The sequence below is a fragment of the Toxorhynchites rutilus genome, chromosome 2, assembly GCF_029784135.1.
Source record: "Toxorhynchites rutilus septentrionalis strain SRP chromosome 2, ASM2978413v1, whole genome shotgun sequence".
NCBI classification, from domain to species: domain Eukaryota; kingdom Metazoa; phylum Arthropoda; class Insecta; order Diptera; family Culicidae; genus Toxorhynchites; species Toxorhynchites rutilus.
Window position 1 is genome coordinate 166,069,014 of NC_073745.1, and position 19,212 is coordinate 166,088,225.

General features: G+C 38.2%; 1 long non-coding RNA gene across 3 annotated transcripts; it reads right to left on the minus strand.

The window, feature by feature from the left end:
* Positions 1-1,684: 1,684 nt before the first annotated feature.
* Positions 1,685-18,482, minus strand: LOC129765129 (uncharacterized). Of its 3 annotated transcripts, XR_008741366.1 has the most exons (7): positions 18,057-18,481; positions 17,031-18,003; positions 16,610-16,968; positions 10,467-10,797; positions 2,319-10,411; positions 2,094-2,263; positions 1,685-2,033 (listed from the first exon to the last, which is right to left on the minus strand). It is a non-coding gene; the product is annotated as an uncharacterized LOC129765129 (long non-coding RNA). The 3 variants fall into 3 exon arrangements; XR_008741367.1 differs by lacking the exon at positions 16,610-16,968 and having other exon boundaries at positions 17,841-18,003; positions 18,057-18,482; XR_008741365.1 differs by having other exon boundaries at positions 16,610-18,003.
* Between the last annotated feature and the right edge of the window lie 730 nt (positions 18,483-19,212).

Here is a 19,212-nt window from a genome sequence, read left to right on the forward strand (position 1 = left end):
TGCCTCAATCAACGCCTCGCCAATCGATCCGTCGACATGCTAGCACAAAATCAAGTCAACAATAAAATAATTGCTCAGCAACAATTTTTAATGAAATTCTCACCAAAAACCAACAGACTGATATTTTGCGCCGAATGCTCATGAAAAACAATGTTGAGAATATAACAAAACAAATGCAATAACAGCACAAATCAACCCAACAGCCGCGTTATCCATCCCAACGTGAGCTTCAGTTCCATACCCAATCCATAATGCAGAACGCTTTACTCCGTAAAAAACTGCAGAATCAACGCAAGGCGCTTTGTGATCAGAACAGTCGAATTGCTGCCGCTACCGCTGTGATTAACAACGGTGAACCAAATACAGTTGTGCAGCAATTCGTACAATCGATTCGTCTAAACATGCAACGAAGTTTTTTTCGAAGTTTAGTCAAACTACTAACCGGCCGGTGACAAATATCCTAATGGTACATATTTCTCTGCAAAGCCGACTGCAGGAGCAACTACTCTCCGTCACGCAAAAATTGTGTCAACAGGAACGTGGTCCCATGAGCGCTAGAACTTCTTAGGAAACATCGAATTCTACAGATCAATTCTTACATGTTACGAGAGAACTGGATTCTTACAATGCATTTACCAGTGCAGAAATGGTTATATTTTGCAACATTCAAATTTAATGATGTTTTGTACTATATATTACCGTTCCTCATGATTGTATTTTTATATGTTTGTGGTTTTTCTTAATAACGTGCTTCGTTCCATCATTGTTATATTTTTTATGCAAGCGGAATTTCGATACAAATTCTCACTATCTAATTTATATTCTGCAAAATTGCACCGATTGATTTGTCGTTAGGTTTTCCCATCAAGTTTATTATTATAAGACGATTGTAAATTATAGAAACGAATGTTAATTTTTTTTCGCTTTGTTATTTTTTGACACTACAATCGCTAAATATTTTCTGCAAAACCAAGCGTTAGCATCTTGTATATTGCCTAAAAACTGTCGACTAAAAACTGCCTTACGGAGGTCGGCGCTCAACGAAAAATTCCTCCGGTAGCCTGTTGGACGGTACCCGGAACAGACGTGCTCACTTCGATTCTGGATACAACACAAGTGATGGAGGTTTCGATAGTTTTCGATAGCGTTAGTCTCAGGAGGGTCCGGACGATGGTGGTGGCACCTATTCGCCCAAATGGTCACCCATTCCAATCCACATATGCTTTAGTGGGAAACCACCACCAGCTTCAGTTGCACCAACAGCAGCAACATTTTCCTGTTGTCATCTGCGGGTACAACTGGTCTTTCAGTTCTGCTCAGTGATGAAAGCCACGGTGGTGGTGGCATAATACGTTCGCTTGAGGAAGAGTTCAAGAAAGGCATCGCGCTGCAGGATCAGCTTGAGCGAAAGAAGCTGTCGAATAAGAATAAGTAATATGATCGAATTCCAAGATCACTAACTTATTTATTAATTCGTAGGGTCGACATTTCTTCAGAATATGATTTGACACTTGAAAGTGTCAAGTCCGATGAGAAAATACGAACGCTAGGAAATATCCAACCTCATAGGTATACCTGATTACTTTGAATGAAATATAAATTGTATCCCATAACATATTTTAATATTCCTCCAATACAATATTCATGACTATTCGAATTAAAATAATGTGTAGTAAACAATACGTTCACTGAAATTTCTTTATTACCCTACAAACATGAAATTATTTTTCGCGACCATTGCTGAAATTCATGAGCTTGCTCGATCTTCGTCCAGCAGCCAGTTCGAACATCTCTCTTTGAATGAGTTGATTTATTAATCAACTTTTTTAGAAAAAATTGTAACTTCTCGTTTTGTCAACCAGAAAACAACTGATAGCATCCATTCAATAATAATGATCAACACTAGTCATCCTAATGTATCCATGTTAGGTCTTCTATAATCTTGATTATATCATGTACGGCCGCTTCCTTCTTAGTTCCATCCACGTCGATCAGCAATTTTCAACAGATTTGATTGTGTCAGTCAAATTTCCCTGTAATATTCGAAAAATTTCATAATTCATAATAATCGGGTGGTATTTGTGTGACCAGACCAATTGCATCGCTGACTATGCCAAATAGCACACAACCCGTTGTCGCCGTCGTTCGCTCACCAAAGTTTTGCATCACGAGCGAACCGTGGCGGAATACATTCACCATATCACCGAGATCGCATTGAGCAACCTTTGGTACTTGCTATCGTTCGTCGTCCGTTGCTGCGGCCCTTCGAATAAAAACAAAAATTGTTCGTATTATAAACAGAGCTACGGAAATCCTACTTAGCCATCTTTTAGGCAAACAAATAGATTGTTCTGTTATCCGCCCGAGGAAATCACTGTCATCCAATTTGGTTAATAGTCGCGAGCGATCTCCTCAAAATCTAAGTGGTGCGGACTCAATCCACTTCATTCTCAAGCAAATTCATGCATGTTTTCAAGCGATTTCTTGCAATAAATTCTCAGACCACCAGAGATGCCAGATTTACAAATATGTTTGTAAATTTACAGACATATCTGTAAAACATTCATCACATCTATTCATCACATCAAAAATATTTGACTCACCATATGACATTTTTCTATAGTTTTAATACAGAAAAGTTATTATATTTAGTATATATCAATACACATGACGTTAGACCAGCGATACTCAACCTGCGGCCCGGCAGTCCTTCTTGTTGGCCCATCTGGTATGTATGATGTTTGGAGCTCATACACATAAGTACTTTTGCCTTGACATCATTGCAGACGAAAAAGAGGATACGGTTATTCACAATTAATGAACAATTGCATTCTCTGCAGGTAAGGAAAAATCTTGAACGAAAATTGTCTCTGATAATTATTTTCTGTTCTAGACAAGATTGTTTTGCTGAAATGCAAGGAGATTTATTGAAAAAAAGTTAAGTTAGGGTCAGGACTATGCAACCTATGTATTTAAACAACATCGAATAAAAATTTTCATTCTATTTTCAACAACTTACATTTGCTTTCGGGTCTGCTTATGACGAAATATGGGTTACTGTTCGATATTGTTACGACAGACATGGTTCATGGCCGTGTGGTCTAAAACTTGTATAGCCTTGCATGGCGGATGGAAAATATACACTGCATTTTTTTAAAAATAAAAACGACAAGACCGCAAGCCTTGGTGGATGTCCAATATATCAACGGAGAAATACTGTGTTTTATAAAAATTAACAACGCGTATGTTTGTGTATGTATGTGTATGTATGTATGTGTAGATCGTTGAAACATTTAAGCACACTTACAGCACATAAGTTATTAAGTGGTCCGAAAAATCATTTTTTTCCACGTTTTCCCAAAAATGACAAATGAAAATTAATAACATTTGAATCACTGAATCGATTTAGATGATCGACATATAAAATTGACCTAGCCTTTTATAAAAAAATATTTAACTTGCGAAAAACATAATTATATTTTAGTAATTATTGATTGTAGTCGTTTTTTATTTTTTTTATGACTTTGGACTAGAGGGCGCTATATATTTTTATATTTTTTCTTGAAAGCTGAGGATTTTTTACACAACATATCTCGATATCAGGGTTGCTATTTTTTCGTTTTTTAGATATGATTTAAAAAATAATTCTTTTTTTCCCATTTGTCCAAAAATAACTTTCTGCAAAAAATCATAACATTTGAACTACTGAACCGATTTAGATGATCGATATATTAAATTGAAGCCAATAAGCAAACTCACACTTGCGGGAAGATTGGATTCTAGTAGCATAGGTCTAGTTTAGTCACATATGAATATTGATCGAAGACTTAAAACATGTTAAATTTACAAAATTCTAACTTAAAAACGATAATTATAGCATCTCTGATATCGAGATATGTTAAGTAAATACTCCTCAGCTTTCCATAAAAAATATAAAAAAATATAGCGCTCCTATCTTTAACCGAGAAAACTATGAAAAACTAACTCAATCCATAATTACAAAAACAAAATTCAATTTTTTCGCAAAAGTAATATTTTTTTAAAAAATATATCTCGTAAGCTTCAATTTGATATGTCGATATGTCGATGATATGAATCGGTCCAATAGTTCGAAAGTTATGACTTTTTGTAGTGGGAAAAATTGTTTTTCGAACCATCGATTAGTTTTGCAAAATCATATTTCAAAAACGAAAAAAATAGCATCTCTGATATCGAGATATTTTATGCAAAAGTTCTCAGCTTTCAATCCATATTAAAAATAGGATCCATATTATATGCAAGTTAAATATTTCTCAATTAAAGCTCATTGGCTTAAATTTGATATGTCGATCATCTAAATCGGTTGAGTGGTTCGAAAGTTATAAATTTTTGAAAAAAGTCATTTTGGGAAAAAGTGGAAAAAATGATTTTTGGGATCACCTTAAATTGGAAATGGGCACCCTAATGACAAATTAAAAAACAGGAAGTGGGTTATATCTATGGTATAACCGCAATGGTGACGTAGGATTATCATTTATTTAGTGATCATCTGTTTGAAATTGAATCTGAATTCATTATGAATGAATGAATAAATGAATATTTGGGGGACTTCGAAAACGAGAGCGTTACGCTGGAGGTACAAGGTTTTATGCATCCAATATTGGATACGAAAGTATCCTACTGATGGGGAAGAATAATCTTCATAATCTTTCCTGCTAATTGCACTTGATTGAAAAATCACAGAACTAAATGTATTTGGTCGCAGTATTATATGGATAGAAAACATCAAAATAAACTCTTTCGCTTGCATGTAATTTTCAATTCCAAAGGGAACTCGCTGATTATTTTGCAGCAACGACATATTTCCGGATTCTCCTCGATTCTTCTCGAAATCCACCAGTGGTTCATGCTAACAAAACCAATTATATTTGGTCGCAGTATTATATGGGTAAAAAATATCAGAATAAACTCTTCCGCTCGAATGTAATTTCCAAATCCAAGGGGGCTGACAAATTATTTTGCAGTAGCGATGACATCTTTCCGAATTCTTCTCGATTCTTCTCGAAGTCTACCACCAGTGGTTAATGCTAACTTGATAACCACCTGTTAATTGCACTTGATCGAAAAATCACAAAACCAATTGTATTTGGTCGCAGTATTAAATGGATAGAAAACATTAAAATAAACTCTTTCGCTTGAATGTAATTTTCAAGTCCAAGGGGGACTGGCAGGTTATTTTGCAGCAACGATCACTTTTTTCCGGATTTTTCTCGATAACCAGCGAACGTAAAGAGTTGCGCGCGTGTATGGGTGTGTGTGTTGTTGCTCCGATGCCTCAAGCGGAACCAATTTTCGATGCTGGTACTCTCTCGGTCGTCTTCTCTTCTTCCTCTGATGGATCGGCTTTTCTGCGCTCCCTCACAGTTCCAAACAAACTGAATGCGTTTCAGGTCAGGTCCGGCAAGGTAATGAATCCCTTGATCCCTCGCCGTCCAGCTCGTCCAGCACGTTTAGCTCGTTCAATTACGATGTTGTCTTGTCGATGTCCTCACGAAAACTGAATGCGTTTCACCACCAGAATATCGCTTAAGTATGCTTTTTGTGCGTGATTGAATCGAGAATAGGTGTGGTTTACGATGGCAATTTGGAAGGCAAACTAGAGGGGAATGAACTCTCTGAGTTTGAAACTTTCGATGAAACAATAATCGATTGAAAATTATATAATTTTCGCGATGCGAAACATTTTCCGTTGCGCGCGCATACAATATTGGATATGAAAATTTTCTACTGATGGGGAAGAATAATTTTCAGAAGCTTTCCTGTTAATTGCGATTGATTGAAAAATGACAAAACCAAATGTATTTGTTTGCAGTGTTATATGGATAGAAAACATTAGAATAAACTCTTTCGCATTAATGTATTTTTCAATTCCCAGGGGAACTGGCAGATTATTTTTCAGCAATGATTAGATCTTTCCGGAATTTTCTCGATGCTGAATGGCATCCAAACGAAGAGTTCCTCGCGTGTATGTGTGTGGCGGCTGCTCCGATGTCGTCCCGGGGAACCGTTTGTGGCATCACTCCCCAGTTTCATATACTTTCGAGCGGTTATAGACACAACGCCGACCGAGAGACGAAGAGTGCTACAAAAGTGATGGAATGGCACCCCGTCTTGCCCCCCGCAGGCAACAGTACCTATAGTTTCATGTTTTATAGTATAACTTGCTTAGAACGAAACGGCATCACTGTATTGAATATCTTCTTTTCTGCTCCACAACTGTCAAAAAAAAAATCACAACAGAGGAAGAACCCAGAATGTAAGTATCATTAATTTTTATTTATTTAGTTTATTTAAATAATTAAAAACTTTACAAGATACTAATCTTCATTCTATGATGTTTCCGTTACATTGAATAACATCAATTATGTTTAATTTCCAGCTATTCTAAAGCGCTTCCACCAGAGAGGATCCCCCACATTATGACGGAACTGAATACATTTGCAGTAGGCAAGGCTCAGTAGCTCTATGAACAGCTGGCCGTCAAACATAAAATAGGACACATTCGATCGCCGGCTCTTTCCTAGTCGGATTTTGGAGGAAACAAAAAAGACGGGTGGGTAATGTCGGGGACATAACCGGAGTGACGTAGGACTATACAAAGGGGACAGCTTTTGTTAAATATATATTTTAAATATATTTTTTTATTTTCTTCTCCTACGTGAATACCTACCTATCTACATAGAGGCGATTTAAACCTGTAATTGAACATTTCCGATGACAGTGGTACAGTGTCGACTTTCAATGTGGAGTCATAATTTGGACCCCGAACTCTATGTTTACAAAAATGACACATTACAGATCCATCCAATTAGCTCAATGTCGAGCTAAATATAAATTACAGTACTTTCAATCTAGAAGCAATTTAAGAATTGGTGAAAATTGAATAATCGGGAAAGTCCCCAACCATCAATAAGCTCAGAACAACTGCCAAATTCACATACTCATCATATCCTGGCAAACAAATTATAAAAAAATCAATTTGTGTTTTATTATTATTTTGGATATTATTTTAGAATGCATTGAACTGTATTTCGTAAACTCTTTTTTGAAAGGTTTAATGGCCCTGATAAGCGCCGTGTTTTATGGAATGGTTCCAATTTAAAAAACTTAGTACTCGTGGTTTTAAAAAAAAACCATTTCGAATGCCCTCGATGCCGCCTTGTTCTGGTTTTGCCACCAAAGCAGATTGTATAAAGAACAAACTTTTTTCTTCTGCTACCTGCTGTCGTTTTGCGATTGCGTTTGCCACTCGCCACTTGCTGCAACTGCCTGTTGTGTTGTCTTGATGTCCACCGAACCGAATGTGGTCTGTTCTGAATGCGGGTTTTCTTATCGTCGCGAGCAGCTTTGCCAGCTAACTCGATCACTTCGGCGGCCGAAACTATATAACGCCGGCTAGGTGGACTGGTGCACTGGTTCTAACGCGCTCGGTCTAGCTACCCTTGCGGGGAACTCCAGATCAACACGGTTCGGTCGGGATTTTGCCTTTCCCTTCACTTTTCCTCCTTTGCCATAACCAACCATGGCTGCTTGTGTTGGTTTGTTGATGTGATGTCATGCGAAACGATGTGGTGTACGGTTCGGATGAGAATGATCGTTACGGTGGTGGTTTTGTATTATAGAGACTTTAAACTTTTTAGTTCATTCGTCTCTAGCCTTGAGAAAGGCCCTTAAAACTCTACTCTAACTCCTTCATTACACCTCCGCCCCCATTGCCTTGAGAAAGGCACTCGATCCCTCGCCATCCAGCTCGTCCAGCAACGATGTTGTCCAGTCGGTGTCCACACAAAGAATGATCGTTACGGCAGCGGAGCGGGGATTTTTAAGCTGACTGGCTGGCTCGAGAATTACGCATGTGTGAGACTGCGACAATTGTTTCGTTCATATTTTTTCTTTTTCCTTTCCAATCGTGCTTCTTTGTATTTCGCTGCTGCTCTGGTTGACCGTTTTGGTCGGTACGATTTGAGGAGCACAAAATGGACCAATCAAAAATGGGCACATAGTGCATTTGGACAATGCTTGATATTTCACGATTATTCAATTATTTATCTCAAGAAAAATGAAATGTTATTCGTTATGATAGATGCGTAGATATATTTCCTATCAATTGATGCAAAAACCTTTGCGATCTATTGAGAAATGCTCGAGTTTTAAGCGTTCCAAATCTTGCATTTTTTCCAACTTGTTCAGTGCCTAGATTTTCATTTCACCCCCTATATCTTCCGGTTAGACGTAGTCCTACGTCAAAAAAAAGCAGGAGTTGAAGAAGCAGCGGCTGCAGACAAAATGAATGGTGCTGAGAAACGTGTTGATTTGGCAACGATAATAGGAAACAATGCCAGCGGAGTAATTCCAGTTTGTGACTATGTGAATAGATCCCCAAAAAGAAATGAAATGTCTCATTGGCTGATAATGGATTGTGTAGGAGATATCATATCCTATCTGTTTGATCTGAAGATTCTTCACGGCAAATACACGGCATAAATATGGCCATTACTGGGGAGGATTTAATTACAAATCAATCATCAAGGATCACAACTTAAGGTATTTACATTGTATTTTTATTCGGAAGTAAGAAAACTAACGGGCTAATGTTTTGTTTCAGCGAAATTTGTTCAATTTCATCAATACGATCATCGCCAGCTAGTCCATTTGCAATGCATACAGGATGTTTTTGGTGTAAATATATACACAAGTTCCAAGCATTTTCTTATAGACAAAGTATCGTAAAGTACTCCAGAAAGAGAGAAACAGACAAAAAGAAATAATTCAATCAGCGCAGGTTAGGCTCAGGTTTTTTTTTAACGATTTAGAATTAAGAAAAATTGCATTTCTCACAATTCAATACGAGAGGATGAAGATAGTTTAGACCTGATTGTGATTATGGACGCTATTCCGGCTGCGAGGAATATTTTATTTAGAACCATATGAAGTAAATTTATAATTTAATGCAATCACGTAATACAATGATATGTAATTTATGATGTATATTTATATATTAAATAAAACTAATGATGACCGTGGTCTCTGTGAGTTTTTGTTTTATCGTTTAATAAATCATGTAAACACAAGAAACTATAATAAAAATCGAACAGTTTTGTTTTCGGTCGTCACGGTGCCAGATTGGCACAGTGTTGGCTCGTAATTTGTTGTCAAATACGAAGGGTAGGTCGACAAAATCATTGCAAAATGGCACGGTATCGGCACCGTTGTCGGCACCATTTTTGTAACCAATTCGGTACAACAAAGTAGACTGGGTCTCCTCCTGATGGATTCCCTTCTGGCCTAAGGTGCACAAACAGGCTCTTGGTGACAGCGTTCATCCGCGCTTTCATGATAAACGAAGAGCTTCACCACAACAGCGACAACATGCTCCAATCGCTGTTCAATTAGAACTGAGTAGATTTCCGAGCGGTGCTCGCTTATATACCGATTGGTGTTTTCAATAGCCTGTTTTGATAGCAATTTTAAGGCTATTGAAACAAGTTTTTGGATCAAAAAGTAACAAGTATACAACGCGTAGACATTTAATCTTTCGAATGAAGTGTTTATCATACCATTTCGTTCAGTTGTTTAGGAGCTATTAACGCTCAAAATCTCGGTCTCCGGCGTAACGCTTTCTTTTGCGAAACTTTGATTTTACACCCCGGTATAGAAATGAAAGACGTAGTCCTACGTCAAAAATACGAGTTTAATGTTTTGCGATAAAGAACAAAATTACCACTTTTGACGAAGAGTTGAGAACCACTATATTAGTTTGGCATGGAATGGCTGTATATATATATACAGAATACAATCTTACGTGCATCGTGATGTACAAAGTATTAATGAATAAGTGAAAATTAACGTTAAAAGACATTTCTATAGATCTGCACACTTTTACAGACTTTTCCACATTTTTAACAGACATTCACATGTTTTTACAGACTTTTTTTAAAAATCATCTGGCAGCTCTTCCTTCCACTTTTTATCGAATATTTCCAAATCGCAGGAGTAAACATTTACGTGACTCTGACTTTGTTTGTTTTTATTACGTTCGGAAAAACGTTATGACAAAGAGAGGGGACATTAAAAATGCGTTGCTCAGTGAAAGGCTGAGATGGTCTTTTAGAGATGCAATGGTTAATTGAACAATTGACGGAAAAATGTAGTTCGTTCATTTTATAATTTTACTTATTTTTGCCCTTGACAACAATACCTCTTTTATAGTGTTGATTATCATAAGAAAAATAACACTCCTGATCGTTGGATCTCTTTTGACATTTCAATTGGATCTTTTTTGACAGCCGTTTTGATTCAGTCCGCACTACCTAGCTCAAAATTACCTCCAGCGTGACAGATCGCATCAAATCACCCACCAAAATGAAGTCGCCTGCAAAAAAACCATTACTCTGAGGAATCCAAGTGATTGCATTAATCTTGTTTACCCTTGGTTTTATATGCCAACACGTTATTGAAATGGTTACATTCAAGTCGCAAATTCTTATCATCAGTCCACTTGTTAAGTATTGTGACGTAGTTATGCGACTGGCACACCTGGTAATATATACCTTAGTCCTTTCGTAATGTTATGACAGTAGTGTTCGGACGTATGTCTGTTCGCTATTCGGGTTGATCGAGTGTTCGGCTCGCGTTCGGGTTTTGTCACGGTGGTACTCTTCTCTTCTTCTCAAGACATCGTACAGTGTAGACGTGGATGTACAGTTTCCTCCATAGATAATTCAACACTTTGGTCCTTCGAGCCGGATCTGGCGTTTTCTAAGGTGAATATATTCCTTTTCAGCTTTAGGTTACAATCGTTAGTAGAAAACTGGTGATGGAATGACACATGGGTCGATTTCAATAAGGGTTCAACCATGAGGGGTTGAACATATATCGGTAACATTAATAAAAAATGGCTGCGACACTCGGGTCGGCAAAGCCATATTTTGAAGTTTAATCCGCCGCTTGGGGCAAACAACACACGGCAGCAACACGTGAGTTGCTTTTCATGGATGGATGAGAAATGCCGTTCGGGGCGATCGTCGTAACAAAAAACATGGCGTCTGATTTTATGTTCGTATTAAACCGTGTGGGTTGAAAGAAAAATGACACTCAGGATGTGTAGGATGAGAAAAAACGCCGCTTGGGGCGATTGTCGAAAACCATGGTTTCTGCCTTTCTATGTTAGATTTCAACCGTGTGAACTGGGAGGAAAACGCCATTCGGGGAGATTCTCGATAAACAGGGCGGCTGCTTTTCCGTTGGCGTTAAAAACCATATGGGTTGAGAAAACGACATGACGACACGAAAACTAAACACAGTGATAAAGTGTGTGAGTGTGTATAAAGAGTACATGATTCAAACTGAACTCAATCGACTAATCATGCAACGCAATCATACATCAAAAATATTTCTGGGTTTGAAGACAACATCATGGTACTATAAACAAGGCGTAACATGTTGGAACTTGTTGATCGCAGAGATTCCCAGCAAAACTGATTCCCGATGAAGTACACAATATGGATACCGTAGACACCAAGTATACAAAAGAATTGAGTATGATCGGCAAAACGATCAACAACATGCAGAACCACAATTCATCTGAATTATATATCTTCGATCGATCTATTTTTGACGTAGGACTACGTCTTTCATTTCTATACCGGGGTGTAAAATCAAAGTTTCGAAAACGAAAGCGTTACGCCGGAGACCGAGATTTTGATCGTTAATAGCTCCTAAACAACTGAACGAAATGGTATGATAAACACTTCATTCGATAGATAAAATGTCTACGCGTTCTATACTTGTTACCTTCTGATCCAAAAACTTGTTTCAATAGTCTTAAAATTGCTTTCAAAACAGGCTATTGAAATCACCAATCGGTATATAAGCGAGCGCCGCTCGGAAATCCACTCAGTTCTAATTGAACAGCGATTGGAGCATGTTGTCGCTGTTGCGGTGAAGCTCTTTATTTATCATGAAAGCGCGGATGAACGGTGTCACCAAGAGCCTGTTTGTGCACCCTAGGCCAGAAGGGAATCTATCAGGAGGAGAGTGATGCCACAAACGGTTCCCTGGGAAGACATCGCTACACACACATACACGCGCGGCTATTAACAGGTGGTTATCGAGTTGGCATTAACCACTGGTGGGCTTCCAGTATCGAGGAAAATGTGGAAATATCTAATCGTTACTGAGAATAATCTGCCAGTTCCTCTGGGAATTTTCAAAATATATTCATGTGAAAGAGTTTAATTGAATGTTTTCTATCCATGTAACACTGTGACCAAATACATTTGGTTTTGTGGTTTTTCAATCAATCGCAATTAACAGGATAGCTTCAGAAGATTATTCTTCCCCATCAGTAGGATATTTCCGTATCCAATATTGTATGCGCCCGCAATCGATTATTGCTCAGTCGCCGAAAGTTCCGAGCTCAGAGAGTTCATTCCCCTCTAGTTTGCCTTCCAAATTGCCATCGTAAACCACACCTTCTCTCGATTCAATCACACACAAAAAGCATACTTAAGCGATATTCTGGTGGTGAGACACATTAATTTTTCGTGAGGACATCGACAAGACAACATCGTTGCCTAACGTGCTGGAGGAGGTGGACGGCGAAGGATCGACACATACACGCGCAGAACTCTTTCCGTTAGGATGCCATTCAGCATCGAGAAAGTTCCGGAAAGATCTAATCATTGCTGGAAAATAATCTGCCAGTTCCTTTGGGAATTTTCGAAATATATTCATGTGAAAGAGTTTAATTGAATGTTTTCTATCAATGTTACACTGTGACCAAATATGTTTCAACCAAGTGCTATTAACAGGTGGTTATCGAGTTGGCATTAACCACTGGTGGGCTTCCAGTATCGAGGAAAATGTGGAAATATCTAATCGTTACTGAAAATAATCTGCCAGTTCCTCTGGGAATTTTCAAAATATATTCATGTGAAAGAGTTTAATTGAATGTTTTCTATCCATGTAACACTGTGACCAAATATGTTTCAATCAAGTGCTATTAACAGGTGGTTATCGAGTTGGCATTAACCACTGGTGGGCTTCCAGTATCGAGGAAAATGTGGAAATAACTAATCGTTACTGAAAATAATCTGCCAGTTCCTCTGGGAATTTTCAAAATATATTCATGTGAAAGAGTTTAATTGAATGTTTTCTATCCATGTTACACTGTGACCAAATATGTTTCAATCAAGTGCTATTAACAGGTGGTTATCGAGTTGGTATTAACCACTGGTGGGCTTCCAGTATCGAGGAAAATGTGGAAATAACTAATCGTTACTGAAAATAATCTGCCAATCTATGGGAATTTTCAAAATATATTCATGTGAAAGAGTTTAATTGAATATTTTCTATCCATGTAACACTGTGACCAAATACATTTGGTTTTGTGGTTTTTCAATCAATCGCAATCAACAGGATAGCTTCTGAAGATTATTCTTCCCCATCAGTAGGATATTTCCGTATCCAATATTGGATGCATAAAACCTTGTGCCTCCAACGTAACGCTCTCGTTTTCGAAGTTCTCCAAATATTCATTCATTCAGAATGAATTCAGATTCAACTTCATACAAATGATCTCTATATCAACGAGAGTCCTACGTCATCCTTGCGGTTATACCATAGATATAACCCACTTCCTGTTTTTGAGTCAGGGGAAAGTTGAGTAGAGTGGTTGGAGAAGTTTAGCGGAGTAATACATCAACGACTCATGTTGGCCACCATACAGAGATTTCAGCACCATAAACTGTCCCTACAAGGCCCAGTGCTAGGATTGCTAACTACGGAAGCCATTTACGTTGTGACGTATGGCATGCAGATTCAGAACTAAACCAATTAAAAACTGTTTATTCAGCGCCACACGCGTGAAATTATATCATTATATCATAAATAAAATCAGTTGAAGTAGAATTTGCAACAGCGGAATTAACCGGTTCAATCTTGTGATGCATTCTTGATCCTCAATAACACGTCGGGAAATGATCAGCTGCGTCATCTGGATACACGCTACCATCGTGTAGTTAATTTGATACGAAGGACAGATATCAAATGTTGGACACTATACCCATCAAGCAATAACTACATACGGAGACGACGACCGCACAATAAGTTGAAGACGGAAACTCGTACGTTGCAGTTGTAGTACGGTCTACGGAAGACAAGTTTAAAATGATGGAATGAGTTTCTATCTGACACAACTGCCTTAATCCTAAGCACACAGTTGATCAATACAACAGCAGGGGATATCTCATTTGCGACGGTAGAAGCAAGCTAGACCCGATGTACAAACAGCGACTCAGGCAAATTTCGAGAAGACAAACGGTATTAGTATTCATCAGCGATTGAAGGTTATCCAACAGATGAAGGATAATCCACCTCAGATTACGATTTGGCGAAAAAAAACTGGAGTTGATCACTGTATTGTGTGGCAACTCTTCTTCGAGAATGGTGAAAATCTTATCGAGCAAGTGAATAAAGTGACCAATTTCCGACCCGTATATTCTACTACCAGGTGCTGACCAAACTCATTTTTTTCTTCTAATGAAACCGACTTCAGATAAATCCTGGGGCATAAATATTATTAATCTTCTACTCGGGCCAAGTTTTATGCCGAACCTGGGATCTGTGTTAGTGAATAATATGCGGGAAAATTTATATCTTTCTTTAAGTATCTGAATTTGGGCAGAGAGTTGTGTTGAATGAGACTATAAATTCGGAATTACTCATACGTTTGTTAAAAAATGTGATTTCGTCCCACATCATGATGTAGCTAGTAAATGAAAATTATAGAGAATGTACACAAATTAGTGTAGTCCATCTGTTTGATAAATTGTACAATTTCACCCTATCAATGGTAAACAAGATTCCCTTTGAATGACAATTGAAGATTTAGTTAGATTTCAAGGAAATTCTGTTATCTCTGTTGAGTATAATTCTTCCATCTTCATAAATAATCATCTGATTTCTAAATTCTACGCTTCAGCTCGTGAACACATCATCATTTTTCCGTCGTTTCAAAAGTTGATCGGACAGGGAACTCATACTACAATAACATTCCGGTGTTCACTCCTACGAAATATTCTAGGTATATACCGACATGAATAATGTATTTTTACTTGCGATCTACCGACAATGTTCGCCGTAGACACTGGTGAACTCTGGGTGATACCGCTGAATCAAATCTTCCGAGGATGTTGATGTTGCTAAATCATGCTCTACTACTCAATGCTTCAAGCTGAGAATGAGGAATGAGGTGTAGCCCTATTTTCTCGATATCCACGAAACAACGTCGTCGGTTACCTACACCTTTCCTATACTATTATCGATATCACGACGCCATTATCACGATAGTTTGTAGATGTTCCATATGCTAGTTGTGTTCCACCAAGCTCTGACGGTAAATGTGATGAGAAGAGAAAATATTCAAAACTAAGAACCTACCGAGATCTACGGTCCACTTGGTACAATCAGCCCATTATTGTCCATAGAAACCTAATGATGCAAATCATCAGAGCTGAAAAATTAGAATGACACGCTATAAGAACAAACGGCCACCAAGCGGAGTTGGTTTTGTGACCGAGTAACGGAAATACAAAATTTCCCAAGACACGTGACGAGAACTGGTGAATTAAACAACACGGACTTTGAATGCGCCTAAAATGGGTATGGCGCTGCAATCTACACAAGAACCATTTCGGAGAGTGGAGTACAAGCAACCCTTCTTTGTACGAAATCTCATATTACATCAAGCAGTGAAATAGGTGATGATCAGGACATTACAATCCCTATATTGGAATTAAGAGCTACATCACCTGTAGTAGAATCGATGGCTAAGATTAGAGGAGCATCAACAGTCAAAGTAGATGGAGTTTAAAACGGGAACGATTCTATGGTGACGATGAAATGGATTTTAAACCCCAAAGAAATGTCGGCCACCGTTCATCTCCAATTAGAGTCAACAAGCTCAACAAAACGTCTTCAATAGTAGTTTGATATCACAGGTCTCAAGGCAATGCCAATTTTAGGGTAACTTCAACTAGCAATCTAGCAAACAATTTTCTGTTGTGAACATAACCTAAGCTCTTTGCAAAATCTAACTAGTCTTAGTATCAAGTACCAACTGAAATATTGCCGATAAAGGTTGATTAATATTAAGAACGATGCGGCAGTTTACACATTAACCAAGATGCGTTCGAACTTCCGGAAACTACAGTGTGGAAGGAATTATCGAAAACGAAGAACTGAAAGACGGTTAGGACCTATTACGCTGAACAGTTGAGTTCATCAACAATCTACAAAAAGAGATCCGAAAAGTGAAACTGATCTGATAGTTGAGCAACTTTGTCTGATCAAAGATGAATGTCTTTCATGATACACCTGGATAACCTTGCGATCATTCTCCCGGACCTGATGAACACGTCCGTGTTGTTACATTATTGACAACCAAAAGGAGAAGGCAAAAGGCCCATCAGTAAACTTTGTATTCTTTCAATTGATAATAACGTTGGTGGGGGGAGTATGTTAAGTATTGTGACGTAGTTATGCGACTGGCACACCTGGTAATATATACCTTAGTCCTTTCGTAATGTTATGACAGTAGTGTTCGGACGTATGTCTGTTCGCTATTCGGGTTGATCGAGTGTTCGGCTCGCGTTCGGGTTTTGTCACGGTGGTACTCTTCTCTTCTCAAGACATCGTACAGTGTAGACGTGGATGTACAGTTTCCTCCATAGAAAATTCAACACCACTCATACAATCGTACAGTTGAATTGATGCTAGCTAATACACGACGGTTAAACTCAATGAGAGAATAGCACGCTCCCTTGATTCCCTTCTCGCTAACTTGAGTGAGGGCTCCATCCACGTAGTGATAGATGATAATCCTTCCTACTTTGGGTTCCGGTTCCGCTTGATGTACCAGTGCTGTTCCTACGATGCAATAAGTATTCGAGTCGTTACCCAACTTCGCCGAAATCAGTGACATAGTATACTCCGTTTGCATGAATTGATGTGCATGTAGCAACTCGAACGTATTCTGATCGATGATAAGTAGATTGTGTGTGTAGGGGGTCTCCGTAGCCACATTGGTTGCGCGTTCGCTTAGTAAGCGATCGATCGTGAGTTCAAAACTCAGGGCCCCCATTGACCATCTTTGTATTGTTACAGAATAACTACGTCCACGCAACAATCATCAGCGATGGAGATCGATCCACGGTCGAAATAAGATCGATTCATCCATACAACTGCTCTGCTCTGCAGAAATATCGGGCTGCTGTTCTATAAATAACTCAACAATGGATCAACGACTGTCTCCGCTGTCCAGTCTTAACTGTGGATAATGGAAGAACAGATAGAAAACTCTTTCGCCTAAATGGCTACTGTGTAAATATGTACCATTTGCAATGGTATAGAAGGGAATATTCTAACGCCGAAAAATGGCAACTGTGTAATGTGCTAATTATAGATATGATAAATATGTGACATGTACACGATTAAAATTCGGCTCTGTTACAGCTAAAATGCTAATGAGCCTTAAATAAACAAAAGGGATAAAAAAAAAGTAGATTGTGATTTTCAACTTCTTGACCAAACTCGGCACTACTGGCTCCTGGCTTAAGCAGTGCCATGTTGCTCGAGTAAGTTACATTTGTCGTCTGAGTTGACGCGCTCTGTCTCGAAGGAGTCAGACCACTCGAGTCCTGAAGATCCATTCGCCCCGTTATAACACCAAACTATTGAGAAGTTTCCTGGTCCCATTTGTACCGTTCGAATGTGTAACTTTTGAATTTAATTAATTGTACCAAGAATAATTGAATATTCGGTTGCAAGAGCCAAACTGTCCTGATACGCTCCGGCGTTAAGTGAGCACATATGATTTACTTCCTTCAGATTGACATTTGAGAAAACCGCTGCCGAATGGTTCCGAACGGCTGGAGCTTTCGTTCAAGACTGAATGTGACAGTGCTGAGGGAAAAGAATGTTATTATTGTGAACATGTACAATTGGCCGTTTCATACCTCTTGTGCTCCGACTTGCCTGCTTCAATTTCGATATAATGAATGTCGCATGCAGTTACACACGCAAGCTGACATGAATTTCACGCGACTACACTAATGCACTTATCTTCCGGCGGATTCCATTCACATATCATCGATTCGTTGTTACATTGGATCAATCGTGCTGTTATGGAGTAACCTGAATAATTTGGCCATCGATATTCGCACAGTAAAATGTCTGCGGATCACTCAGAAAACCGGGAATTTCCGTTTTTTCCAGACAAAAACTGTACCCAATGTAGGAATCTCAAATGAAAACAAAACAGAAGTGAAAAAATAAAAAAACATCTTTCATCGATGTCGATAAAACAGTTTACCAAAATGAATCTAGTACACAGAAATACGGCCGTAAATGAGGATAGCTTTTTCTTTGACGACGTATCGTATCCGACGAATCAATATACGGATACGGCCGTAAATGAGAATAAGGGTGTATATAACGTACACCAACAAACCAACGCATTCGTGAAACTGAAAACGTTTTTTTATTACAGAGTCAGTTTGGCACTGACTCAGTTTTAAATTCGCTAATAGTTGAGAGTGTATAATAGCGAATTCGTTTTTAAAACTGAGTCAGTGCCAAACTGACTCTGTAATAAAAAAACGTTTTCAGTTTCACGAATGCGGTGTTTTGTTGGTGTGCGTTATATAGTCTGATTTGTTTATATTCGCGACGATAAATGTACAGTGTCGACGTCTAATGGCGATATTAATGCTTGGGAGGTAAATTATTCTCTATCAGATCAGCAGGGCCAAGTGCAGTGTAAAAATATAAAAGTTTGAATGAATGTTTTCACTTCATATTGTTTTATTACTTAAAACATGTAGTTCTGACACTTACTTAACCATTTGTCGATGCATTTCTTGGTTTTACCACAAATAATTACTATTATAATATAAAATCATCATTAGCCACAGTTTTCGTTCAATATGTTTCTGTGATATCGAAAAAAAACCTCTTATTTCATCACATGAAATAAATATTCGATACGTTAAAGTAAATTTTCATTCATAATTTTGATTTTGAAAGCAGGTTTATTCCACCTGAATATCCATCATTATTTTCGCCTCCCAATGAAAGCACACGTAGCTTAATGCCGTCTGCTCGAATATACTT